This window comes from Coregonus clupeaformis, chromosome 25 (assembly GCF_020615455.1).
Source record: "Coregonus clupeaformis isolate EN_2021a chromosome 25, ASM2061545v1, whole genome shotgun sequence".
NCBI lineage: Eukaryota > Metazoa > Chordata > Actinopteri > Salmoniformes > Salmonidae > Coregonus > Coregonus clupeaformis.
The window spans coordinates 1,306,991-1,334,951 of NC_059216.1; the positions used below are offsets into that span (position 1 = coordinate 1,306,991).

The 27,961-nt window shown below is 44.9% G+C and overlaps 1 pseudogene; it reads left to right on the forward strand.

Moving 5' to 3' along the window:
• On the forward strand, positions 1-27,887 carry LOC121539733 (annotated as a pseudogene).
• The last annotated feature ends 74 nt before the right edge of the window (positions 27,888-27,961 follow it).

The following is a 27,961-nucleotide window of genomic DNA, read 5'->3' on the forward strand; positions in this document are numbered from 1 at the left end:
ATGGATGCCCATAGCTTCGCCGAAGCTCCGCCCCCTTTTCTGAATTTGCGCTGTCAGTTGCCTGAGGTCGGTCCTCCTCTTCGTCTCGAACTCATCTGCAAGTCTGGCGCTTCCTTGGTCTTTAAACAGACACTGCAATATTGTCAAGCACCAATGGGGATGAACATTGGATTATTGGTACCTTCACTCTCACGAGGGAGTTTACATTCCCACGAGGGGGTTGAGAGTTCCAGTGGTGCATTCCCGGTTTCCCTCAGTATTTGCAGTGTTTTACCGACAATGCTCCTATTAAATTCACAGGGACACTCCAAACAAGGGGTAAGTGTAATCACGTTCAAAACACACGTGCAAAAAGAATGAGCAAGCCTTCTCCTGGTTGTGATGTTATTCTAATGTGTCATTTCATGACACTAGGACAACAACCTCTCCCTCAACATTAGTAAAACAAAGAGTTGATTGTTGACTTCACGAAGCAGAGGAGGGAACATGCCCTGAGCCACATCAATGGGACTGCAATAGAGAGGGTCAGCAGTTTTAAATTCCTCGGCGTCCACATCATCGAGGACTTGCCATGGATCAACACTACCACCACTTTTGTCAAAAGGGCACAACAGTATCTCTACTTCCTAAGGCTGCTGAAGAAATGTGGCATGCCGCCCCGGGTCCTGTCCAAATACTACCGCTGAACCATCGAGAGCGTCCTGACCGGTTGCATCACGGCCTGGTACGGGAATTGCTCCGTCTACGACCGCCAGGCCCTCCAGTGGGTTGTAAAGGCGGCCCGGTACATCACTGGGACAGTGCTCCCACCCATTCAGGACATCTACTTGAAACGGTGTCTGAGGAATCCTCACAGCATAATCAAGAACCCCACACACCCCAGCCACGAGCTGTTCACTACCTGACCGTCGGGAAGACAGTATCGGCGCATGAGGTCTGATACCAACAGGCTCAGAGACAGTTTCGAATTACAATCCATCAGATTGCTGAACACTTGAACTGGCCTGACCACCTGCTCAAATTCTCTGCAGGTTAGCACACATGCACTCACTCATGCACACAGACATACACACATCCATATACATTCATGCTACAAACACATCACTGCTGCTACCAGACTCTTATTATGATTACTAAATACTGCACAATTTAAACACTTGCTACCCAATCCCTCCTTCCCCAAAACATGTGTAAATATTGGATGATAAATTGTGCCTTCCTGTATTATATTTATGCTAAAATGTTTATTCTATTCTACTAAACCATTTACTTTACATTCGTATTCTCATATTTTATTATTTCTTATTGTTGTTGCATTGTTGAAGGAACCTGCAAGTAAGCATTTAGTTGGACGGTGTATAGCATGTGTATCCCGTATATACGACTAATAAAACTTGAAATTTCGATTATATTTATTATATTAATCAGACTGGCCATCAGGTACTGTACATCACCATGTGTCAGAATCGGGAATGAGGAAATAACTTACTAACTAGTCAGATGTACTGCAGGCATCACTGAGTGATCCAGGCTCCAAGCAGGGGAGAGTGGCAGCAGGAGAAAGACAATATGGCTGCCAGCAGATTAATCACACATGATAAATAGTCTAGAGGTCTGTCTTTGTAGTTCAAATCATATCTTGGAGACTGTAAATTTGTACATTAAACATGTGTTTATAGCTTTGTGATATGGGCTGCTACAGGAAATATATCTCTGCAGTAATAACCTTGAGCCTCTCTCTCTCTCTCTCTCTCTCGACTCCCTCCCATCTCTCATTGTCCTGCTGGGATACAGAAGAGCTGGAAAGAGTTTAGCAGGAAACACCATCCTGTGCAGAGAGGAGTTCGACCTGAGGAGAACTGCTCAGTGTGTGAAGAGACGGGGAGAAGTAGCAGGGAGGCAGGTCACTGTGGTCAAACCACTCCAGGCTGGTTGTATAATCACCCTGTAGAGGAGACTCCTGAGCTGGTTACACTGAGCACAATCTCCTGTTTGTCTCAGTGTCCTCCAGGACCCCACACTCTCCTCTTGGTAATAGGAGTCGATGATTCATTCACTGAGAAATACAGAAGAGTTGTGGAGGACCACCTGGAGCTCCTCAGTGAGAGAGTCTGGAGTCACACTATAGTGCTGTTCACCCATGGGGACTGTCTGGGAGACACAACCATTGAGCAGCATATTGAGAGTGAAGGGAAGGCCCTCCAGTTGCTTGTTGAGAAATGTAAAAACAGGTATCATGTCTTCAACAATGAGAACAGGGGTGATGTCACTCAGGTCACAGTGCTGCTGGAGAAGATAGAGGAGATGGTGGCAGGAAACAGAGGAGGACATTATGAGATAAAGAGAGAGATACTGGAGAAGATAGAAGAGGAAGCTAGGCCACTCCAGGACCTTAATGTGCTTCTTCTTGAGCCACTCCTTTGTTGCCTTGGCCGTGTGTTTTGGGTCATTGTCATGCTGGAATACCCACCCACGACCCATTTTCAATGCCCTGGCTGAGGGAAGGAGGTTCTCACCCAAGATTTGACGGTACATGGCCCTGTCCATCGTCCCTTTGATGCGGTGAAGTTGTCCTGTCCCCTTAGCAGAAAAACACCCCCAAAGCATAATGTTTCCACCTCTATGTTTGACGGTGGGGATGGTGTTCTTGGGGTCATAGGCAGCATTCCTCCTCCTCCAAATACGGCGAGTTGAGTTGATGCCAAAGAGCTCGATTTTGGTCTCATCTGACCACAACACTTTCACCCTGTAGTGTATTAAGATTATGACTTTGGTAAGGTTTTAAGTGGAACCTGAGAGGATGTTTATTTAGTGTCAGAGGGAATTGTTTTAGTGTGACACCCCAGATAGAACAGAGGAAGTGTGTGTTGTAGACAGGGGATTGGACAGTAGAGGGAGCCACCCATATTTTGGGGAAGATTATATATACTGGGTTTAGACGAAGAAGAGCAGAGCAGACATTGCAATTTGGGAACCACTGCTCTCCGGATGATATATACATCTGTACACTTATGCTGAAATCTTGTGATATGAATAAAACTTATGATCAAAGTTCAGTATAAGCGGACTCCTTTGTTTAACAGCAATGATTAGCAGCATTGACTCGACACTACAACCCAGTTCTCCTCTGAATCATTCAGATGTTCATTGGCAAACTTCAGACGGGCCTGTATATGTGCTTTCTTGAGCAGGGGGACCTTGCGGGCGCTGCAGGATTTCAGTCCTTCACGGCGTAGTGTGTTACCAATTGTTTTCTTGGTGACTATGGTCCCAGCTGCCGTGAGATCATTGACAAGATCCTCCCGTGTAGTTCTGGGCTGATTCCTCACCGTTCTCATGATCATTGCAACTCCACGAGGTGAGATCTTGCATGGAGCCCCAGGCAGAGGGAGATTGACAGATCTTTTGTGTTTCTTCCATTTGCGAATAATCGCACCAACTGTTGTCACCTTCTCACCAAGCTGCTTGGCGATGGTCTTGTAGCCCATTCCAGCCTTGTGTAGGTCTACAATCTTGTCCCTGACATCCTTGGAGAGTTCTTTGGTTTTGGTCATGGTGGAGAGTTTGGAATCTGATTGATTGATTGCTTCTGTGGACAGGTGTCTTTTATACAGGTAACAAGCTGAGATTAGGAGCACTCCCTTTAAGAGTGTGCTCCTAATCTCCGCTTGTTAACTGTATAAAAGACACCTGGTAGCCAGAAATCTTTCTGATTGAGAGGGGGTCAAATACTTATTTCCCTCATTAAAATGCAAATCAATTTATAACATTTTTGTCATGCGTTTTTCTGGATTTTTTTGTTGTTATTCTGTCTCTCACTGTTCACATAAACCTACCATTAAAATTATAGACTGATCATTTCTTTGTCAGTGGGCAAACGTACAAAATCAGCAGGGGATCAAATACTTTTTTCCCTCACTGTATGTTGTTTTTCTCAATCACGTACAAGCATTGTTTGGAACAATGTTGTCAGTTTTCGAAACTGTGTTCACAAGACACAGAACTATTTGGCATTTTGCAAAACAATAAGGGCCCAATTCAGATTTAGGAAATGTACTCTTTCCTATGAACGCCTTTTCTACGCACTTCTCAGTAGTTGGTATTCAGACTTACCTTATGCATGTGAATAACAGGCTTTTCAGGTCTGGTTCCCTTGAGTGCGCTGAATACATTTAATTCAACATCTGAAAACCCGCCCACTTGCCAGTCAACTGATTTTCTCATGGAATTTTCATTTAATAGGGTTTTCAGTACATTTATCTTAATCCATCCCTTTAAATACGGTGTACCTTTTTAATTCGAATTTTGTCGACAGACTCACTCGAAAAACGGAAAGGGGGATACCTTTCATTTCACAACTGAAATGTGTCTTATGCATTTAACCCAACCCCTCTGAATCAGAGAGGTGCGGCGGGCTGCCTTAATCGACATCCATGTCATCGGCGCCTGGGGAACAGAGTTCAGTATATAGGGATCAATGAAAGAAAGCCATCTAAATATATGCATATTCGTCTCCATTTCAGCACCAACTGGCAGATTAAAAAATACTCTGATTTTGTAGATTATTTAGGCAAATGTTAGGTTTGGGAAAGTATGTATGAATCATTAAAAAAAACAGGTTGGAGACCCTTAACGCACAAAATATATTGATGAATAAAAAATAATGGTTTGATTCATCCTGAAATGTGTCATATTCAAGTTCAATACATGAAATATTGGAAGGTGGAAAAAAGTGTACAATAGGGGTTGAACAATAGTCCTATTAATCTACCCTAATCATGGAACTGTATGACAACGGTCCAGTCATGGTGAACAGTGCTCCAGGTTTAACCTGCTATGTGTAGTCTGAGTTCCATAATGATTCAAATAGGCTACATGTCCCAAATTATTGCACAACATTAGCCTAATATAATTCACTAATGCTAGCGACCCTCAGGAACAACTACACGGACGTGACAGAGGAAAGGTAAACGGAATGGAATGGAATGATGCAAAATGTAGGCTACAAATTGAACTAAACTAACACTAAAGTGACAGTTATAAATGTATGTGGGTATTTATACAATTTTAATATTACATTTACATAAGTATTCAGACCCTTTCCTCAGTACTTTGTTGAAGCACCTTTGGCAGCGATTACAGCGTCAAGTCTTCTTGGGTATGACGCTACAAGCTTGGCACACCTGTATTTGGGGAATTTCTCCCATTCTTCTCTGCAGATCCTCTCAAGCTCTGTCAGGTTGGATGGGGCGCGTCGCTGCACAGCTATTTTCAGGTCTCTCCAGAGATGTTAGATCGGGTTCAAGTCCGGGCTCTGGCTGGGCTACTCAAGGACATTCAGAGACTTGTCCGAAGCCATTCCTGCGTTGTCTTGGCTGTGTGCTTAGGGTCGTTGGCCTGTTGGAAGGTGAACCTTCGCCCCAGTCTGAGGTCCTGAGCGCTCTGGAGCAGGTTTTCATCAAGGATCTCTCTGTACTTTGCTCCGTTCATCTTTCCCTCGATCATGACTAGTCTCACAGTCCCTGCCGCTGAAAAACATCCTCACAGCATGATGCTGCTACCACTGTGCTTCACCGTAGGGATGGTGCCAGGTTTCATCCAGAAGTAACACTTGGCATTCAGGCCAAAGAGTTCAATCTTGGTTTCATCAGACCAGAGAATCTTGTTTCTCATGGTCTGAGAGTCCTTTAGGTGCCTTTTGGCAAACTCCAAGTGTGCTGTCATGTGCCTTTTACTGAGGAGTGGCTTCCGTCTGGCCACTCTACCATAAAGGCCTGATTGGTGGAGTGCTGCAGAGATGGTTGTCCTTCTGGAAGGTTCTCCCATCTCCACAGAGGAACTTTAGAGCTCTGTCAGAGTGACCATCGGGTTCTTGGTCACCTCCCAGACCAAGGCCCTTCTCCCCCAATTGCTCAGTTTGGCCTGGCGGCCAGCTCTAGGAAGAGTCTTGGTGGTTCCAAACTTCTTCCATTTCATGATGATCAAATTTGGAAGTACAACTATCAAAAGGTGCAGAATTATGGGTAATTAGTATTTTTTCATATTTCACCAAACAATTTCATTCACATTAAATATTATTCCTGATCAAAAACAAAATGGAAAATACATAGACTTTCCATCGACGCAAAAACAATCCCCAATATAAATAAGTTAAGGTGAATACAGTGTATAATCGCGCGTAGACAAGATGGCATATTGAATAGAAAGCGGTACAAACCACCTCAAGATAAAAACATAATATTCAAAATCAGTAAGTTAGACTAAATATTAGCATTTTATATATTCCCAGTAAATAAAATTCAATCTGGATAATAACACAAAACAAATAATATGGCTAGAGAAATATATAGACAAATATTACAACAACACGCAACACCCAAACATGGCGGAAGATAAACGAGGAGAACCAATCCCCAAGAGAAAACGCGACTCGTCGACTGATACAGATGATATATGTTTTTCACCACTGGGTCTGGTAAGTGTGGAAAGCGACCTGTTGAAGTCGATAAATGACAAATTGGGCATACTAGAATTGGTCAGTAAGGACGTAAAAGAGTTGAAAGCAAGTCTTGAAATGAGTGACGAAAAAGCAGCGATAATGGAAACAGAAACCAAAAAATTAAAAGTGACAGTAATTAAGATGGAAACGGACGTTAGGGAACTTAAAAAGGAGAACAACCTTCTGAGAGAAGCCTTACTAGACATCCAAACTAGATCGATGAGAGAAAATCTAGTACTTACGGGTATTCAGGAAAAGGAGGGAGAAATAACAGAGAATATTATGAAGGATCTCCTGCATACAGCGCTTCAAATACCACTCGAGGCTGTCGATAAAATCCAACTCGAACGTGTACACGGTTTCGGACAAAGAGGAAAGAAATATGATCGCCCAATCGTTGCCAAATTTGCATTTTTTAAGGATGAAGCTATGGTTAAAAGCCTAGGAAAAAGACTTGCTGGCACGAAAATAGGCATGAATGATCAGTTCCCGAGGAAGATTGCAGAAAGGCGCAAAGTTCTGGATCCAATCTTCAAGGAAAATAGATTAAAAGGAAAACGTGTGGCCGATAAACTATATATTGACAACCAAATGTTCAGAGACACAAAGACTACTCCATGGCTATTCTAAAAGTTTTAATAGAGGAGTTGAATAATGGAACACCCAATACTAGCAATGATAGGCATTGGAATATTAAATAACATTTATAGTAAGTATAGTATTTAAAAAAGGATAAAAGGATATAACAAGAAAAGATAACAAGCAGAATAATACATCGTCAAATACAACTAATTAGAACATGGCTTTTTTGGCGGGCAATTGTTGTTTTGGCGGACGGTTGTTGGGGTTGGTCCTGTGTTCTCCCTGGCGTCCTTTCCCCCTGCGGCAGGTGTGGGATGTGGGTGCGTTTGCACGCTCGGCCCATTTCCTCCGCAGTCAACCATGTGGTGTGAATTTTTGTGTTTGGAAAGGTGCGGTGTTAATTGAGTGAGAGGGGAAATGGTTGCATATCCTAGAGCTGACGGGTGTCTATGAGCAGGGGTAGTGAGAGAGAGCTTTCAATTTTGTGTAGATGAGGGATATACATTTTTAAATATAGTATACATCTAATCAAATTTTTTATTGTCCTATCATGATGGAAAGACCCCCAACCCTATATCCTGGACACCCACCTGAGTGACCCATACACCAAAGAGAAGTTCCCATCTCTTTTATGGACCTGCTGTGAGTATGCAGCCTAAACAGAGAAATAAATGCGGTCAGAGACCTACTTGAGCAGCACCGCCCCCTCAAGATTCTGAGCCTGCCTGGCAGGGTTGGTCCTAAAAAGCCAGAGCCCCCTGATGGGAGAGCATTATATACAAGGACATTCTCAAAGCTGCTAATGAGAACCTTGACAACCTTTTACCTAGCCGGTGGGGATTCCGGTGGGGTACCCCCACCCAGGTAGTGGCAGTACTGGCAACACTGGCTGTAGTAACCCATGGGGAGGGGGTCACACTCGGACAATCAGAGAGGGGGTTTATCATTGTGGCCCAGGTGGCACAAAATAATCAAAGGTCTGACTGCACGGAGATGCTTGGGAAAACGGGGGACCAGAGTGTTTGTGTGTCAGGTGAAGAGGGTGGATCTGATCTCCATCACCTAGGATTTGACATAGATTAAGTAGATTAATCAAATCTCACATTGTTGTCAATTTCTGCTCAATCTTGCATGCTTTCTCAATCAGCTGTAACGGTATGTGCACTCGTAAATCAGGTCCTTTCTTGAGTTGGGCTCTGGGATATAACAACCGTTGAGTATCTGATTTTATGGTGGATTGTGGAGGAGGGGGGTTGAGTGTGTTGGAGTATGTGAGTACAGTGGGGAAAAAAAGTATTTAGTCAGCCACCAATTGTGCAAGTTCTCCCACTTAAAAAGATGAGAGAGGCCTGTAATTTTCATCATAGGTACACGTCAACTATGACAGACAAAATGAGAAAAAAAATCCAGAAATTCACATTGTAGGATTTGTAATGAATTTATTAGCAAATTATGGTGGAAAATAAGTATTTGGTCAATAACAAAAGTTTCTCAATACTTTGTTATATACCCTTTGTTGGCAATGACACAAGTCAAACGTTTTCTGTAAGTCTTCACAAGGTTTTCACACACTGTTGCTGGTATTTTGGCCCATTCCTCCATGCAGATCTCCTCTAGAGCAGTGATGTTTTGGGGCTGTCGCTGGGCAACACGGACTTTCAACTCCCTCCAAAGATGTTCTATGGGGTTGAGATCTGGAGACTGGCTAGGCCACTCCAGGACCTTGAAATGCTTCTTACGAAGCCACTCCTTCGTTGCCCGGGCGGTGTGTTTGGGATCATTGTCATGCTGAAAGACCCAGCCACGTTTCATCTTCAATGCCCTTGCTGATGGAAGGAGGTTTTCACTCAAAATCTCACGATACATGGCCCCATTCATTCTTTCCTTTACACGGATCAGCACCCCCATGCTTCACAGTAGGTATGGTGTTCTTTGGATGCAACTCAGCATTCTTTGTCCTCCAAACACGACAAGTTGATTTTTTACCAAAAAGTTCTATTTTGGTTTCATCTGACCATATGACATTCTCCCAATCCTCTTCTAGATCATCCAAATGCCCTCTAGCAAACTTCAGATGGGCCTGGACATGTACTGGCTTAAGCAGGGGGACACGTCTGGCACTGCAGGATTTGAGTCCCTGGCGGCGTAGTGTGTTACTGATGGTAGGCTTTGTTACTTTGGTCCCAGCTCTCTGCAGGTCATTCACTAGGTCCCCCCGTGTGGTTCTGGGATTTTTGCTCACCGTTCTTGTGATCATTTTGACCCCACGGGGTGAGATCTTGCGTGGAGCCCCAGATCGAGGGAGATTATCAGTGGTTTTGTATGTCTTCCATTTCCTAATAATTGCTCCCACAGTTGATTTCTTCAAACCAAGCTGCTTACCTATTGCAGATTCAGTCTTCCCAGCCTGGTGCAGGTCCACAATTTTGGGTATGGGATGGACCACGGTAATTATTTGCTAGGATAATAATTGCTTGTCAATAAATTAAATGTAATACAATGGCAATCCTGGTTATATGTTAAAATCCTACGTATGAACTGCCAACATTATTACGCATATTAATTGATAATGATGGAAAATAAGATATGCAAGATATTTGAATAGATATATATTTTTAAATAGTTATATATAGAGGTGACAGCATTGGAAATGCTTTTGGCGGTTAATCTGCTTCTGTTTTGTGCGTGGCACTGTGTGCTGTTTTTCGATGGATGGGTCCTGGCCTTTCGGGGCCCTAGGGATCTGGAGGGATGTGGGTGGGATGCCGATCACTGGGATGACGGCTCAACTTGGGAGGGGCTTTGGCGGGGGAATTAGTGGAGAACAATTGAAGGGATATTTAGTAGCAATGCAAATATCATGGTACAGCTATATGGACACTCAATCATTACGGTATTTTTTATTGGTCAATTTACAAACATATATAATGATAAATAGACTTGAAACTTGTATCTCATTATGGTGTATGGTGAAATAAGTATAGCCAGTTATAATTGTAATGGCTTAGCTGATAATAACAAAAGAAGAACAATATTTACATGGTTCAAAGAGAAGGAATATAATATCTATTGTTTACAGGAAACTCATTCAACAATTCTAGATGAAGTTGCGTGGAAAAAGGAATGGGGGGGCGAAATATACTTCTCCCATGGGCAAAGAAATTCAAAAGGGGTGATGATATTAATTAATAGTAATTTCGATCCGAATGTGCAAATTGTCCAAATAGATACGCAAGGTAGATGGATTCTTTTAAATATGTTATTGGACAATAAACATATGGCTCATTAACATTTACGGACCAAATAATGATGATCCACACTTCTTTGACAATATATATAATAAATTATCAACCCTGCAAGCAATTCAAGACAACATTATTATGGTGGGGGATTATAATACTGTTTTAAATAGCTCAATGGACCGTAAAGGAAATCATACCACAAACAATCACCCACATGCTCTTAAGGAAATCATGAATGTCATGGATACATTAGAACTAGTAGATATATATAGGTCTGTAATTTATATCATAGGTACACTTCAACTGTGAGAGATGGAATCTAAAACAAAAATCCAGAAAATCACATTGTATGATTTTTAAGTAATTAATTTGCATTTTATTGCATGACATACAGTGGGGAAAAAAGTATTTAGTCAGCCACCAATTGTGCAAGTTCTCCCACTTAAAAAGATGAGAGAGGCCTGTAATTTTCATCATAGGTACACGTCAACTATGACAGACAAAATGAGAATTTTTTTTCCAGAAAATCACATTGTAGGATTTTTAATGAATTTATTTGCAAATTATGGTGGAAAATAAGTATTTGGTCACCTACAAACAAGCAAGATTTCTGGCTCTCACAGATCTGTAACTTCTTCTTTAAGAGGCTCCTCTGTCCTCCACTCGTTACCTGTATTAATGGCACCTGTTTGAACTTGTTATCAGTATAAAAGGCACCTGTCCACAACCTCAAACAGTCACACTCCAAACTCCACTATGGCCAAGACCAAAGAGCTGTCAAAGGACACCAGAAACAAAATTGTAGACCTGCACCAGGCTGGGAAGACTGAATCTGCAATAGGTAAGCAGCTTGGTTTGAAGAAATCAACTGTGGGAGCAATTATTAGGAAATGGAAGACCACAAGACCACTGATAATCTCCCTCGATCTGGGGCTCCACGCAAGATCTCACCCCGTGGGGTCAAAATGATCACAAGAACGGTGAGCAAAAATCCCAGAACCACACGGGGGGACCTAGTGAATGACCTACAGAGAGCTGGGACAAAAGTAACAAAGCCTACCATCAGTAACACACTACGCCGCCAGGGACTCAAATCCTGCAGTGTCAGACGTGTCCCCCTGCTTAAGCCAGTACATGTCCAGGCCCGTCTGAAGTTTGCTAGAGTGCATTTGGATGATCCAGAAGAGGATTGGGAGAATGTCATATGATCAGATGAAACCAAAATAGAACTTTTTGGTAAAAACTCAACTCATCGTGTTTGGAGGACAAAGAATGCTGAGTTGCATCCAAAGAACACCATACCTACTGTGAAGCATGGGGGTGGAAACATCATGCTTTGGGGCTGTTTTTCTGCAAAGGGACCAGGACGACTGATCCGTGTAAAGGAAAGAATGAATGGGGCCATGTATCGTGAGATTTTGAGTGAAAACCTCCTTCCATCAGCAAGGGCATTGACGATGAAACGTGGCTGGGTCTTTCAGCATGACAATGATCCCAAACACACCGCCCGGGCAACGAAGGAGTGGCTTCGTAAGAAGCATTTCAAGGTCCTGGAGTGGCCTAGCCAGTCTCCAGATCTCAACCCCATAGAACATCTTTGGAGGGAGTTGAAAGTCTGTGTTGCCCAGCGACAGCCCCAAAACATCACTGCTCTAGAGATCTGCATGGAGGAATGGGCCAAAATACCAGCAACAGTGTGTGAAAACCTTGTGAAGACTTACAGAAAACGCTTGACCTGTGTCATTGCCAACAAAGGGTATATAACAAAGTATTGAGAAACTTTTGTTATTGACCAAATACTTATTTTCCACGATAATTTGCAAATAAATTCATTAAAAATCCTACAATGTGATTTTCTGGATTATTTTTTCTCATTTTGTCTGTCATAGTTGACGTGTACCTATGATGAAAATTACAGGCCTCTCATCTTTTTAAGTGGGAGAACTTGCACAATTGGTGGCTGACTAAATACTTTTTTTCCCCACTGTAAGTATTTGATCACCTACCAACCAGTAAGAATTCCGGCTCTCACAGACCTGTTAGTTTTTCTTTAAGAAGCCCTCCTGTTCTCCACTCATTACCTGTATTAACTGCACCTGTTTGAACTCGTTACCTGTATAAAAGACACCTGTCCACACACTCAATCAAACAGACTCCAACCTCTCCACAATGGCCAAGACCAGAGAGCTATGTAAGGACATCAGGGATAAAATTGTAGACCTGCACAAGGCTGGGATGGGCTACAGGACAATAGGAAAGCAGCTTGGTGAGAAGGCAACAACTGTTGCCGCAATTATTAGAAAATGGAAGAAGTTCAAGATGACGGTCAATCACCCTCGGTCTGGGGCTCCATGCAAGATCTCACCTCGTGGGGCATCAATGATCATGAGGAAGGTGAGGGATCAGCCCAGAACTACACGGCAGGACCTGGTCAATGACCTGAAGAGAGCTGGGACCACAGTCTCAAAGAAAACCATTTGTAACACACTACGCCGTCATGGATTAAAATCCTGCAGCGCACGCAAGGTCCCCCTGCTCAAGCCAGCGCATGTCCAAGCCCGTCTGAAGTTTGCCAATGACCATCTGGATGATCCAGAGGAGGAATGGGAGAAGGTCATGTGGTCTGATGAGACAAAAATAGAGCTTTTTGGTCTAAACTCCACTCGCCGTGTTTGGAGGAAGAAGAAGGATGAGTACAACCCCAAGAACACCATCCCAACCGTGAAGCATGGAGGTGGAAACATCATTCTTTGGGGATGCTTTTCTGCAAAGGGGACAGGACGACTGCACCGTATTGAGGGGAGGATGGATGGGGCCATGTATCGCGAGATCTTGGCCAACAACCTCCTTCCCTCAGTAAGAGCATTGAAGATGGGTCGTGGCTGGGTCTTCCAGCATGACAACGACCCGAAACAAACAGCCAGGGCAACTAAGGAGTGGCTCCGTAAGAAGCATCTCAAGGTCCTGGAGTTGCCTAGCCAGTCTCCAGACCTGAACCCAATAGAAAATCTTTGGAGGGAGCTGAAAGTCCGTATTGCCCAGCGACAGCCCCGAAACCTGAAGGATCTGGAGAAGGTCTGTATGGAGGAGTGGGCCAAAATCCCTGCTGCAGTGTGTGCAAACTTGGTCAAGACCTACAGGAAACATATGATCTCTGTAATTACAAACAAAGGTTTCTGTACCAAATATTAAGTTCTGCTTTTCTGATGTATCAAATACTTGTGTCATGCAATAAAATGGAAATTAATTACTTAAAAATCATACAATGTGATTTTCTGGATTTTTTCCGTCTCTCACAGTTGAAGTGTACCTATGATAAAAATTACAGACCTCTACATGCTTTGTAAGTAGGAAAACCTGCAAAATCGGCAGTGTATCAAATACTTGTTCTCCCCACTGTACATGGCGGAGACTCAATCAAGCTAGTCGTCTTGACTTCTTTCTTATCTCATTCTCGTTTGCACCAAACGTTTAAAAAGTATTGATAGGGGACAGAATGCGGTCGGACCATCATATAATTGGCATATACATTACTCTTACTGAATTTCCACGTGGGCGAGGATATTGGAAATTTAATCGAAGCCTATTGGATGATAATTTATTTTTAACTAGGACAAATGAATTTATAACTTACTTTTTCTGACATAACATAGGTACAGCAAATCCCCTTATTGTATGGGACACTTTTAAATGTGCCTTTAGAGGCCATGCAATTCAGTACTCATCTCGAAAAAACAAAAGCAATTTAGGTCAAAAGAGTTTATACTAACAAAGGAAATAGAAAGTCTAACAGAACAGATAGATGGCAATAAAAACGGTAACATAGAGGCTCAGAATAAATTAGAGGAAAAACAAAAAGAAATGGAGAAACTTATTCAAGAAAGATTAAGTGTAATATATTATAAAAATAAAGCAAACTGGATGGAATATGGGGAAAAATGTACCAAATTATTTTTTAATCTTCAACATAGGAATGCTACCAAAAATAATTTAATGAAACTGGTTACAAATGACGGAGTAACCCATGATTCACCAAATTATATTTTGAAGGAGGAAACAAGGTACTTTAAGCATATGTTTTCGTTTCAGTCGCCTCCATCTCCTCTAACTGAAGCTAATTGTAGAGATTTTTTTCTATTTATAATGTAAAATTAACAGCCAAACAGAAAGACTCATGTGAAGGTGAAATTACAGAGGAGGAACATCTGGATGCAATTAAAGACTTTAAGTCCGGGAAAACTCCAGGGTTGGATGGCATACCAGTCGAAGTATACCAAACCTTTTTTGATATACTAAGAGGACCGTTATTAGCATGTTTTAACCACTCCTATGTAAATGGTAGATTATCTGACACTCAAGAAGAAGATCTCATTATTACTGAAACAGGATACAAGTGGAAAATATAAAGATCCAGTCCATTAAAAAAATTGGAGACCCCTTACACTTCAGTGTTGAACTTAAATCCGTTCTACCTAATTTCTACCAGCATGTTAAATGTGCAACCAGAGGAAAAAAAACTCTAGACCACCTTTACTCCATACACAGAGACGCATACAAAGCTCTCCCTCACCCTCCATTTGGCAAATCTGACCATAACTCTATCTTCCTGATTCCTGCTTATGAGCAAAAACTAAAGCAGGAAGCACCAGTGACTCGGTTAATAAAAATGTGGTCAGATGACGCAGATGCTAAGCTACAGGACTGTTTTGCTAGCACAGACTGGAACATGTTCCGGGATTCTTCAGATAGCATTGAGGAGTACACCACATCAGTCACTGGCTTCATCAATAAGTGCATCGATGATGTCGTCCCCACAGTGACCATACGTACATACCCCAACCAGAAGCCATGGATTACAGGAAACATCCGCACTGAGCTAAAGGGTAGAGCTGCCGCTTTCAAGGAGCGGGACTCTAACCCGGACGCTTATAAGAAATCCCGCTATGCCCTCAGACGAACCATCAAACAGGCAAAGAGTCAATACAGGACTAAGATTGAATCGTACTACACCGGCTCTGACGCTCGTTGGATGTGGCAGGGCTTGAAAACTATTACAGACTACAAAGGGAAGCACAGCCGCGAGCTGCCCAGTGACCCAAGACTTCCAGACGAGCTAAACCACTTCTATGCTCGCTTCGAGGCAAGCAACACTGAAGCATGCATGAGAGCACCAGCTGTTCCGGATGACTATGTGATCACGCTCTCCGTAGCCAATGTGAGTAAGACTTTTAAGCAGGTCAACATTCACAAGGCCGCAGGGCCAGACGGATCACCAGGACGTGTACTCTGAGCATGTGCTGACCAACTGGCAAGTGTCTTCACTGACAATTTCAACATGTCCCTGACTGAGTCTGTAATACCAACATGTTTCAAGCAGACCACCATAGTCCCTGTGCCCAAGGACACTAAGATAACCTGCCTAAATGACTACCGTCCCGTAGCATTGACGTCTGTAGCCATGAAGTGCTTTGAAAGGCTGGTCATGGCTCACATCAACACCATTATCCCAGAAACCCTAGACCCACTCCAATTTGCATACCGTCCCAACAGATCCACAGATGATGCAATCTCTATTGCACTCCACACTGCCCTTTCCCACCTGGACAAGAGGAACACCTATGTGAGAATGCTATTCATTGACTACAGCTCAGCATTCAACACCATAGTGCCCTCAAAGCTCATCACTAAGCTAAGGATCCTGGGACTAAACACCTTCCTCTGCAACTGGATCCTGGACTTCCTGACGGGCCGCCCCCAGGTGGTAAGGGTAGGTAACAACATATCTGCCACACTGATCCTCAACACGAAACCCCTCAGGGGTGCGTGCTCAGTCTCCTCCTGTAATCCCTGTTCACCCATGACTGCATGGCCAGGCACGACTCCAACACCATCATTAAGTTTGCCGACGACACAACAGTGGTAGGTCTGATCACCGACAACGATGAGACAGCCTATAGGGAGGAGGGCAGAGACCTGGCCGTGTGGTGCCAGGATAACAACCTCTCCCTCAACGTGACCAAGACAAAGGAGATGATTGTGGACTACAGGAAAAAAAAAGAGGACTGAGCACGCCCCCATTCTCATCGACGGGGCTGTAGTGGAACAGGTTGAGAGCTTCAAGTTCCTTGGTGTCCACATCACCAACGAACTATCATGGTCCAAACACACCAAGACAGTCGTGAAGAGGGCACGACAAAGCCTATTCCCCCTCAGGAGACTGAAAAGATTTGGCATGGGTCCTCAGATCCTCAAAAAATTATACAGCTGCACCATCGAGAGCATCACCGCCTGGTATGGCAACTGCTTGGCCTCCGACTGCAAGGCACTCCAGAGGGTAGTGCGTACGGCCCAGTACATCACTGGGGCCAAGCTTCCTGCCATCCAGGACCTCTATACCAGGCGGTGTCAGAGGAAGGCCCTCAAAATTGTCAAAGACTCCAGCCACCATAGTCATAGACTGTTCTCTCTGCTACCACACGGCAAGTCTAGGTCCAAAATACTTCTCAACAGCTTCTACCCCCAAGCCATAAGACTCCTGAACAGCTAATCATGGCTACCCGGACTATTTGCACTGCCCCCACACCCCCACCCCATCTTTTTACACTGCTGCTACTCTGTTAATTATTTATGCATAGTCACTTTAACTCTACCCACATGTACATATTACTTCAACTATCTCAACTAGCCGGTGATCCCCGCACATTGACTCTGCACCGGTACCCCCCCTGTATATATAGCTTCCCTACTGTTATTTTATTTTACTTCTGCTCTTTTTTTCTCACCACTTTTTTGTTGTTGTTTTATTTTACTTTTTTATTTAAAATAAATGCACTGTTGGTTAAGGGCTGTAAGTAAGCATTTCACTGTAATGTCTGCACCTGTTGTATTCGGCGCATGTGGCCAATAAAATTGGATTTGATTTGATGCAAAAATTCTAGCAAAATGTATAGCGCATAGAATTAAAAAGGTATTGTCGGATATTATTCATTCTAATCAGGCAGGTTTTTTACATAGAAGATACATTGGAGATAATATAAGGCAATTATTGGAAACAATATAACATTATGGAAAATCTGAGAAACCAGGCCTGCTATTCATAGCAGACTTCGAAAAGGCATTTGATAAAGTACGACTGGGGTTTATATATAAATGCCTGGAGCATTTCAATTTTGGTGAATATCTTATAAAATGGGTCAAAATCATGTATAGTAACCCTAGGTGTAAAATAGTAAATAATGGCTATTTCTCAGAAAGTTTTAAACTGTCAAGAGGAGTGAAACAAGGTTGTCCACTATTGGCATATCTATTTATTGTGGCCATCGAGATGTTAGCTATTAAAATCAGGTCCAACAATAATATCAGGGGATTAGAAATCCAGGGCTTAAAAACAAAGGTGTCATTGTACGCTGATGATTCATCTTTTCTTTTAAATCCACAACTAGAATCACTCCACAGCCTCATAGAGGATCTAGATACATTTTCTAACCTCTCTGGATTACAACCAAATTATGACAAATGTACTATATTACGTATTGGATCAATAAAAAATACAATTCTTACATTGCCATGTAGTTTACAAAATAAAATGGTCTGATGGTGATGTGGATATACTCGGAATACATATCCCAAAGGAAATAAATTATCTCACTTCAATACATTTTAATAGAAAGTTAGCAAAAATAGATAAGATCTTGCTACCATGGAAAGATGGGTGCCTGTCAATTTGTGGAAAAATCACCCTGATTTAACTCTTTAGTATTATCCCAGTTTACCTATTTGCTTATGGTCTTGCCTACGCCTAGCGAACAGTTTTTTAAATTATATGAGAAAAAAATATTCCATTTTATTTGGAACGGCAAGCCAGACAAAATTAAACGGGCCTATTTATATAATGAATATGAATTCGGAGGACAGAAATTATTAAATATTAAAGCATTAGACCTATCACTAAAAGCTTCAGTCATACAAAAGTTATACTTAAATCCAAACTGGTTCTCTAGCAAATTAGTAAGATTGTCTCATCCAATGTTCAAGAATGGCCTTTTTCCCTTTATTCAGATTACAACCACTCATTTTCAGTTATTTGAAAAGGAAATCATCTCCCAGATATCACTATTTCTAAAACAAGCCATAGAAAGTTGGTTGCAATTTCAATTTAATCCTCCAGAAACGACAGAACTGTCACGGTTTCGGCCGAGGCGGCCCCTCCTCCTTGTTCGGGCAGGTTTCGGCGGTCGTCGTCTCCGGAGTACTAGCTGCCACCGTTCTATGTTTCTTGTTTGATTGGTTTTGTCTGTTTGTCACACCTGTTTTGTGTTATGTCTCATTAAGCACCCTATTTAGTTCCTTGTTGTTAGTTAGGTGTTGTGTGTAATTGTTCCTTGTCGTGTTGCTGCGCTACCTGTATTTTGGTGCGCTATGTTGTAGCTTACCTCCTTGTTTGTTTTTTGGAGAAGATTACGCACTTGTTTAGTGCGCCCGTTTGTGTACGCCTGTGCGCGCTTTTCTCGCCTCCGGGCTGGTTTGTTGGATTATTTTGTGTGATCTACTAAAGTATTTTGTTGGACTTTACTTCTGCGTCCTGCGCCTGATTCCACACCACACCTACCTACAGCAACTCTTGACAGAATTACACACCACATATGGAATCAGCAGGAGCACCCACCGACATCATGGAGGAGCGTCTTCGTGGTCAAGAGGATCGTATCAACCAGATCGGGCACGCCTTGGACCGCGTCATGAACACCCTCCATCGATGGGAGACCAGCGGGGTACCCACACCCCCACCCATCGCACCATCACCATCGGACAGCCCGCCCGTCCAACTACCGGAACCCAGTGGGATTCGGCTCTCGCTCCCGAGGGCGTACGACGGCACCGCTGCCGGGTGTCAGGGGTTCCTATTACAAGTGGAGCTCTACCTTGCCACCATACACCCGGCGCCCTCGGGATACGAGAGCGTTTCCGCCCTCATCTCCTGTCTCACCGGCAAGGCGTTGGAGTGGGCCAACGCCGAATGGAGGGGAATAGACGCCGCCACAGTCACCTATGCGGAGTTCTCCCGCCGCTTCCGTGCTGTCTTCGACCATCCAACAGAGTGGGGGCCTCCCATTCCACCCTCCAGCGCCTCCGAGCCGAGCCCGATGGAGCTTGGAGGTGCTGGCGCTGGAGGGAGGAGAGGAAGGAGCCTGAGGGGGGCAGTCTCCTGCACCAACTGTGGCCGCGGAGGGCACACCGCGGCTAGGTGCTGGGGAGGGTCCCCTGGTGAGGGAGATGGCAGGTCACACATTGGGGAGTCCTTCCAGGTGAGTAGGCGCCCTACTTACCCAGAGCTTTCTGTCGTACACATTACATTACCTGTTTATTTCCCACAGGTTGCACCTCGTTCCCAGCATAAGGCGCTAGTCGATTCAGGCGCAGCTGGGAATTTTGTAGATCGTAAATTCTGTGTTGAGTTAGGGATTCCCCTCCTTCCAGTCGATAAGCCCTTCCCTGTACATGCCTTAGATAGTCGTCCGTTAGGATCTGGGTTGATTAGGGAGGTCACGGCGCCACTTAGGATGATGACGCAGGGGGTCATGAGGAGACGATTCAACTCTATCTGATCGACTCTCCTGCGTATCCGGTGGTACTGGGGCTTCCCTGGTTGATTACCCATGATCCTACGATTTCGTGGCGAGAGAAGGCTCTTAAAGGGTGGTCTGCTCAGTGTGAGGGGCTATGTCTGGGTGTTTCCATAGGGGCGACCTCGGTGGAGAGCCCGAACCAGATGCCAGCACTGCACATTCCGCCTGAGTATGAGGATTTGGCACTCGTGTTTAGTAAGACCAGAGCGGCACGGTTGCCGCCTCATAGACAGGGGGATTGTGCGATAGACCTCCAGACAGGAGCTGCGCTCCCGCGGAGCCATGTGTATCCTTTGTCACAGGAGGAGAAAAGGGCAATGGAGACTTACATTGCCGAGTCTCTGAGACAGGGATACATACGGCCCTCCACTTCTCCCGCGTCCTCAAGCTTCTTTTTTGTGAAGAAAAAGGATGGAGGTTTGCGTCCGTGTATTGATTACCGCGGTCTCAATCAGGTGACAGTGAAATATAGTTATCCACTCCCGCTGATTGCGACCATGACGGAGTCATTACACGGGGCACGGTTCTTCACAAAATTGGACCTCAGGAGCGCATATAACTTGGTGCGCATTAGGGAGGGCGATGAGTGGAAGACAGCATTTAGTACTACCTCCGGCCATTACGAGTATCTCGTCATGCCATATGGGTTAATGAATGCTCCATCAGTCTTCCAATCGTTTGTAGATGAGATTTTCCGGGACATGCAGGCGCAGGGAGTAGTGGTGTACATAGATTATATTCTTGTGTACAGTTCTACTCGGGCCGAGCATGTAGCCCTGGTGCGCAGGGTATTGAGGAGACTGTTGGAGCATGACCTGTATGTCAAAGCTGAGAAATGTCTGTTCTTTCAGGAGTCAGTCTCCTTTTTGGGTTACCAGTTGTCTGCGTCAGGGGTGAGAATGGAGGTGGACCGAGTGTCTGCCGTGCGTAATTGGCAAACCCCAACTACGGTTAAAGAGGTGCAGCGGTTCTTGGGTTTTGCGAATTACTACCGGAGGTTTATCCGGGGTTTTGGACAGGTGGCAGCTCCCATAACGTCTCTTCTGAAGGGGGGTCCGGTGCGCTTGCAGTGGTCGGCTGAGGCGGACAGGGCCTTTGGGAGACTGAAGGACCTGTTTACCTCGGCTCCGGTGCTGGCGCACCCGGATCCCGCTTTACCCTTCCAAGTAGAGGTGGACGCGTCTGAGGCCGGTATCGGGGCAGTTCTTTCACAACGGTCCGGCACACCACCTAAGCTCCGCCCCTGTGCTTTTTATTCTAAGAAGCTCAGTCCGGCGGAGCGGAATTATGACGTAGGGGACAGGGAGCTGTTAGCCGTAGTACAGGCCCTAAAGGTGTGGAGGCATTGGCTTGAAGGGGCTCAACACCCTTTCCTCATTCTGACCGACCACCGTAACCTGGAATACATTCGGGCAGCTAGGAGACTGAATCCTCGCCAGGCTCGATGGACTATGTTTCTCGCCCGGTTTGTGTTCAAGATCACTTACATCCCTGGGTCCCAGAACGGGAAGGCAGATGCCCTGTCCCGGAGGTATGACACGGAGGAGAGGTGCGTGGAGCCCATTCCCATACTACCGGAGTCTTGTCTGGTGGCACCGGTGGTGTGGGAGGTCGATGCGGAGATCGAGCGGGCATTACGCACCGACCCTAGCCCTCCACAGTGTCCGGAGGGTCGGACGTACGTCCCGCTCGAGGTCCGGGATCGGCTGATTTATTGGGCTCACACGTCACCCTCCTCTGGACATCCAGGTATTGGCCGGACAGTGCACTGCCTTAGTACGAAGTACTGGTAGCCAACGTTAGCCAGGGATGTGAGGGTTTATGTCTCCTCCTGCTCAGTGTGTGCCCAGTGTAAGGCGCCCAGACACTTGCCCAGGGGTAAATTACAGCCCCTGCCCGTTCCACAACGACCCTGGTCTCACCTCTCGGTGGATTTTGTTACCGACCTTCCCTCCTCACAAGGGAATACCACCATCCTGGTCGTTGTGGATCGGTTCTCGAAGGCCTGTCGTCTCCTTCCCATGCCGGGTCTTCCTACTGCCCTACAGACCGCTGAGGCTCTATTTACTCACGTCTTCCGGCATTACGGGGTACCCGAGGATATAGTGTCCGATCGAGGCCCCCAGTTTACCTCCAGAGTCTGGAGAGCCTTTATGGAACGGTTGGGGGTCTCGGTGAGCCTTACCTCGGGTTACCACCCGGAGAGTAATGGGCAGGTCGAACGAGTCAACCAGGATGTGGGTAGGTTTCTGAGGTCATATTGTCAGGGCCGGCCGGAGGAGTGGGCGAGATATGTGCCCTGGGCCGAGATGGCACAGAACTCTCTCCGCCACTCCTCCACTAGACTAACCCCTTTCCAGTGTGTGTTAGGGTACCAGCCGGTTCTGGCACCTTGGCATGAGAGCCAGATCGAGGCCCCTGCTGTGGATGAGTGGGTGCGGCGCTCGGAGGAGACGTGGAACGCTGCACACGTCCATCTGCAGCGAGCCATCCGTCGACAGAAGACGAGCGCCGACCTACACCGCAGTGAGGGGCCAGTGTACGCACCTGGAGATCGAGTCTGGCTCTCAACCAGAAACCTGCCCCTCCGCCTGCCCTGCCGGAAGCTGGGTCGGCGGTTTGTGGGGCCTTTTAAAGTCCTGAGGAGATTGAACGAGGTGTGTTACAGGTTACAACTGCCCATTGATTACAAGAATATTAACCCCTCGTTCCATGTGTCTCTCCTCAGGCCGGTGGTAGCTGGTCCACTCCAGGACTTTGAGATTGAGGAGACTCCTCCGCCCCCGTTGGACATCGAGGGGGCTCCGGCGTACACTGTTCGGACCATCCTGGATTCGAGACGCCGGATGGGGGGTCTCCAATATCTCGTGGAGTGGGAGGGGTACGGTCCGGAGGAGCGGTGCTGGGTGCCGAGGAGGGACATTCTGGATCCGTCCCTACTGACCGAATTCCATCGTGGTCATCCTGCGCGCCCTGCTCCGCGTCCTCCTGGTCGTCCCCGAGGCCGGGGGCGGCGCACGGCTGGAGCCGCACGTCAAGGGGGGGGGGTACTGTCACGGTTTCGGCCGAGGCGGCCCCTCCTCCTTGTTCGGGCAGGTTTCGGCGGTCGTCGTCTCCGGAGTACTAGCTGCCACCGTTCTATGTTTCTTGTTTGATTGGTTTTGTCTGTTTGTCACACCTGTTTTGTGTTATGTCTCATTAAGCACCCTATTTAGTTCCTTGTTGTTAGTTAGGTGTTGTGTGTAATTGTTCCTTGTCGTGTTGCTGCGCTACCTGTATTTTGGTGCGCTATGTTGTAGCTTACCTCCTTGTTTGTTTTTTGGAGAAGATTACGCACTTGTTTAGTGCGCCCGTTTGTGTACGCCTGTGCGCGCTTTTCTCGCCTCCGGGCTGGTTTGTTGGATTATTTTGTGTGATCTACTAAAGTATTTTGTTGGACTTTACTTCTGCGTCCTGCGCCTGATTCCACACCACACCTACCTACAGCAACTCTTGACAAGAACGAATAATGCAACAAATATTGTGGTTAAACTCAAATATACTAATTGACAAAAAAACTTTTTTTTTGACAAAATGTTTAAAAAAGGTCTAATCTTTGTAAATGATATCATCCGTAGGACTGGTGGAGTTATGTCGCATATGCAGCTAACACAAACATATGGAAATGTCTGCTCTACCCAAAATTACAACCAAATAATTGCAGCCTTACCGCAAAAATGGAAGAGGAAAGTGGAAGGAGGAGAAAGTAAGGAACTTGTCTGTCGGCCCTGCATTAAAGAACATAATTGGTTAAGGAAAACTGTGATAAATTAAAAAGTATACCAGTTTAATTTAAGGACCAAAGGATTGACAGCCGTCCCATATAGATTGCAAAATAGTTGGGAAGAGATTTTTGACGTACCAATCCCATGGCATAGTGTTTATGAACTGACACGCAAAACGACACCGGATTCAAAAATTTGAATCTTTCAATTTAAATTATTATATAAAATTCTTGCTACCAATAGAATGTTATTTATATGGGGGATACAATCTTCCCAGCTCTGCAGATTTTGCTGCGAAGAGACAGAATCAATAGATCATTTGTTTTGGTACTGTCCATTTGTAGCTTGTTTTTGGACACAGGTCCAGGAATGGCTAAAGGATTGCAATATTTACCTGGAGCTAACCCTGCAGATAGCACTACTGGGTGATCTGAAAAGTCATAGTCAATTGATCAATAACATAATAATAGTATTAGCAACATTTTTTATTTTCAATTCACAATCTGTAGAAACAATGAGAATAGAACGGTTCAGAACTTTTGAAAGACATCACAGTACAGTTGAAATATATATGGCAAATAGAAATCCTATATGGATGGTGTTAAAAGATAGATGGGAGGTGTTGAATGGAATTGAAGGATGGGACTAATAACAACTAACAACAAACAATAACAAGATAACTAATAATGTAGGCACGCTGTGTCCATAATAAGTGTATGGGTTGTAGGCTGGGAGCTTTTGTGAAGGAGCACAGTTAGAAAGATATGGCATATAGAAGCAAACCGGATGGACATCATGAAAATGATCGGAGAGGTTGAGAGTAGAAGAAGTTCAGGAGAAAGAACAAACAAAATGTAATTATTGTAAAATTGACTGTGTCCATAAAATGTAGATAGTGGGTATGGGCTGGAAGTAGAGGCCTAGGCGTTGTTGTTCACTAGTTTACTCCAAGTGGGGAAAGGGTGGCGGGTTGGAAAGTAATAAAGGGGAATATACACTGCTCAAAAAAATAAAGGGAACACTTAAACAACACAATGTAACTCCAAGTCAATCACACTTCTGTGAAATCAAACTGTCCACTTAGGAAGCAACACTGATTGACAATACATTTCACATGCTGTTGTGCAAATGGAATAGACAACAGGTGGAAATTATAGGCAATTAGCAAGACACCCCCAATAAAGGAGTGGTTCTGCAGTTGGTGACCACAGACCACTTCTCAGTTCCTATGCTTCCTGGCTGATGCTTTGGTCACTTTTGAATGCTGGCGGTGCTTTCACTCTAGTGGTAGCATGAGACGGAGTCTACAACCCACACAAGTGGCTCAGGTAGTGCAGCTCATCCAGGATGGCACATCAATGCGAGCTGTGGCAAGAAGGTTTGCTGTGTCTGTCAGCGTAGTGTCCAGAGCATGGAGGCGCTACCAGGAGAAAGGCCAGTACATCAGGAGACGTGGAGTAGGCCGTAGGAGGGCAACAACCCAGCAGCAGGACCGCTACCTCCACCTTTGTGCAAGGAGGAGCAGGAGGAGCACTGCCAGAGCCCTGCAAAATGACCTCCAGCAGGCCACAAATGTGCATGTGTCTGCTCAAACGGTCAGAAACAGACTCCATGAGGGTGGTATGAGGGCCCGACGTCCACAGGTGGGGGTTGTGCTTACAGCCCAACACCGTACAGGACGTTTGGCATTTGCCAGAGAACACCAAGATTGGCAAATTCGCCACTGGCGCCCTGTGCTCTTCACAGATGAAAGCAGGTTCACATTGAGCACATGTGACAGACGTGACAGAGTCTGGAGACGCCGTAGAGAACGTTCTGCTGCCTGCAACATCCTCCAGCATGACCGGTTTGGCGGTGGGTCAGTCATGGTGTGGGGTGCCATTTCTTTGGGGGGCCGCACAGCCCTCCATGTGCTCGCCAGAGGTAGCCTGACTGCCATTAGGTACCGAGATGAGATCCTCAGACCCCTTGTGTGAACATATGCTGGTGCGGTTGGCCCTGGGTTCCTCCTAATGCTAGACAATGCTAGACCTCATGTGGCTGGAGTGTGTCAGCAGTTCCTGCAAGAGGAAGGCATTGATGCTATGGACTGGCCCGCCCGTTCCCCAGACCTGAATCCAATTGAGCACATCTGGGACATCATGTCTCGCTCCATCCACCAACGCCACGTTGCACCACAGACTGTCCAGGAGTTGGCGGATGCTTTAGTCCAGGTCTGGGAGGAGATCCCTCAGGAGACCATCCGCCACCTCATCAGGAGCATGCCCAGGCGTTGTAGGGAGGTCATACAGGCACGTGAAGGCCACACACACTACTGAGCCTCATTTTAACTTGTTTTAAGGACATTACATCAAAGTTGGATCAGCCTGTAGTGTGGTTTTCCACTTTAATTTTGAGTGTGACTCCAAATCCAGACCTCCATGGGTTGATAAATTTGATTTCCATTGATCATTTTTGTGTGATTTTGTTGTCAGCACATTCAACTATGTAAAGAAAAAAGTATTTAATAAGAATATTTCATTCATTCAGATCTAGGATGTGTTATTTTAGTGTTCCCTTTATTTTTTTGAGCAGTGTATATATATATTTTTAAGGATATGTATGTGTATGTGGGTGTGTATGTGGGTGTGTATATGTACATGTGTATGTATGTGTGTATGTATGTGTGTATGTGTATGTGTATATGTATATATATAGACTGAATCTGCAATAGGTAAGCAGCTTGGTTTGAAGAAATCAACTGTGGGAGCAATTATTAGGAAATGGAAGACATACAAGACCACTGATAATCTCCCTCGATCTGGGGCTCCACGCAAGATCTCACCCCGTGGGGTCAAAATGATCACAAGAACGGTGAGCAAAAATCCCAGAACCACACGGGGGGACCTAGTGAATGACCTGCAGAGAGCTGGGACCAAAGTAACAAAGCCTACCATCAGTAACACACTACGCCGCCAGGGACTCAAATCCTGCAGTGCCAGACGTGTCCCCCTGCTTAAGGCAGTACATGTCCAGGCCCGTCTGAAGTTTGCTAGAGTGCATTTGGATGATCCAGAAGAGGATTGGGAGAATGTCATATGGTCAGATGAAACCAAAATATAACATTTTGGTAAAAACTCAACTCGACGTGTTTGGAGGACAAAGAATGATGAGTTGCATCCAAAGAACACCATACCTACTGTGAAGCATGGGGGTGGAAACATCATGCTTTGGGGCTGTTTTTCTGCAAAGGGACCAGGACGACTGATCCGTGTAAAGGAAAGAATGAATGGGGCCATGTATCGTGAGATTTTGAGTGAAAACCTCCTTCCATCAGCAAGGGCATTGAAGATGAAACGTGGCTGGGTCTTTCAGCATGACAATGATCCCAAACACACCGCCCGGGCAACGAAGGAGTGGCTTCGTAAGAAGCATTTCAAGGTCCTGGAGTGGCCTAGCCAGTCTCCAGATCTCAACCCCATAGAAAATCTTTGGAGGGAGTTGAAAGTCCATGTTGCCCAGTGACAGCCCCAAAACATCACTGCTCTAGAGGAGATCTGCATGGAGGAATGGGCCAAAATACCAGCAACAGTGTGTGAAAACCTTGTGAAGACTTACAGAAAACATTTGACCTGTGTCATTGCCAACAAAGGGTATATAACAAAGTATTGAGAAACGTTTGTTATTGACCAAATACTTATTTTCCACCATAATTTGCAAATAAATTCATTACAAATCCTACAATGTGAATTTCTGGATTTTCTCATTTTGTCTGTCATAGTTGACGTGTACCTATGATGAAAATTACAGGCCTCTCTCATCTTTTTAAGTGGGAGAACTTGCACAATTGGTGGCTGACTAAATACTTTTTTTCCCCACTGTGTGTGTGTATGTATATATATATATATATATATATATATATATAAAACATGGGGGATTGGAAGTGATGCAGACAATTACATTGATGGAGGTTACAATCGATCTGCAATATTAAGCTTATCTACAAAAAAAAAAAAAAAGGTGAATATAGTGGAGAAACACAACTGATATGAATGTATAGGCCTCAATTCACACCAAAGCAAAGCTCTGTAATGTTGGAGATGATGGCTTAGGAGTAACCCAAAGTCATATAACTTAGACAGTCCCTGTGCCTAGATCTTTCCCTATATTGTTCCTGTTTCAGGCCTACTACTGATAAAGCCATTTACAATTTTGTGCAGTAGTATTTCCTGATTGCCAGAAACAGTGAACACATTTGCAACCTTTGCT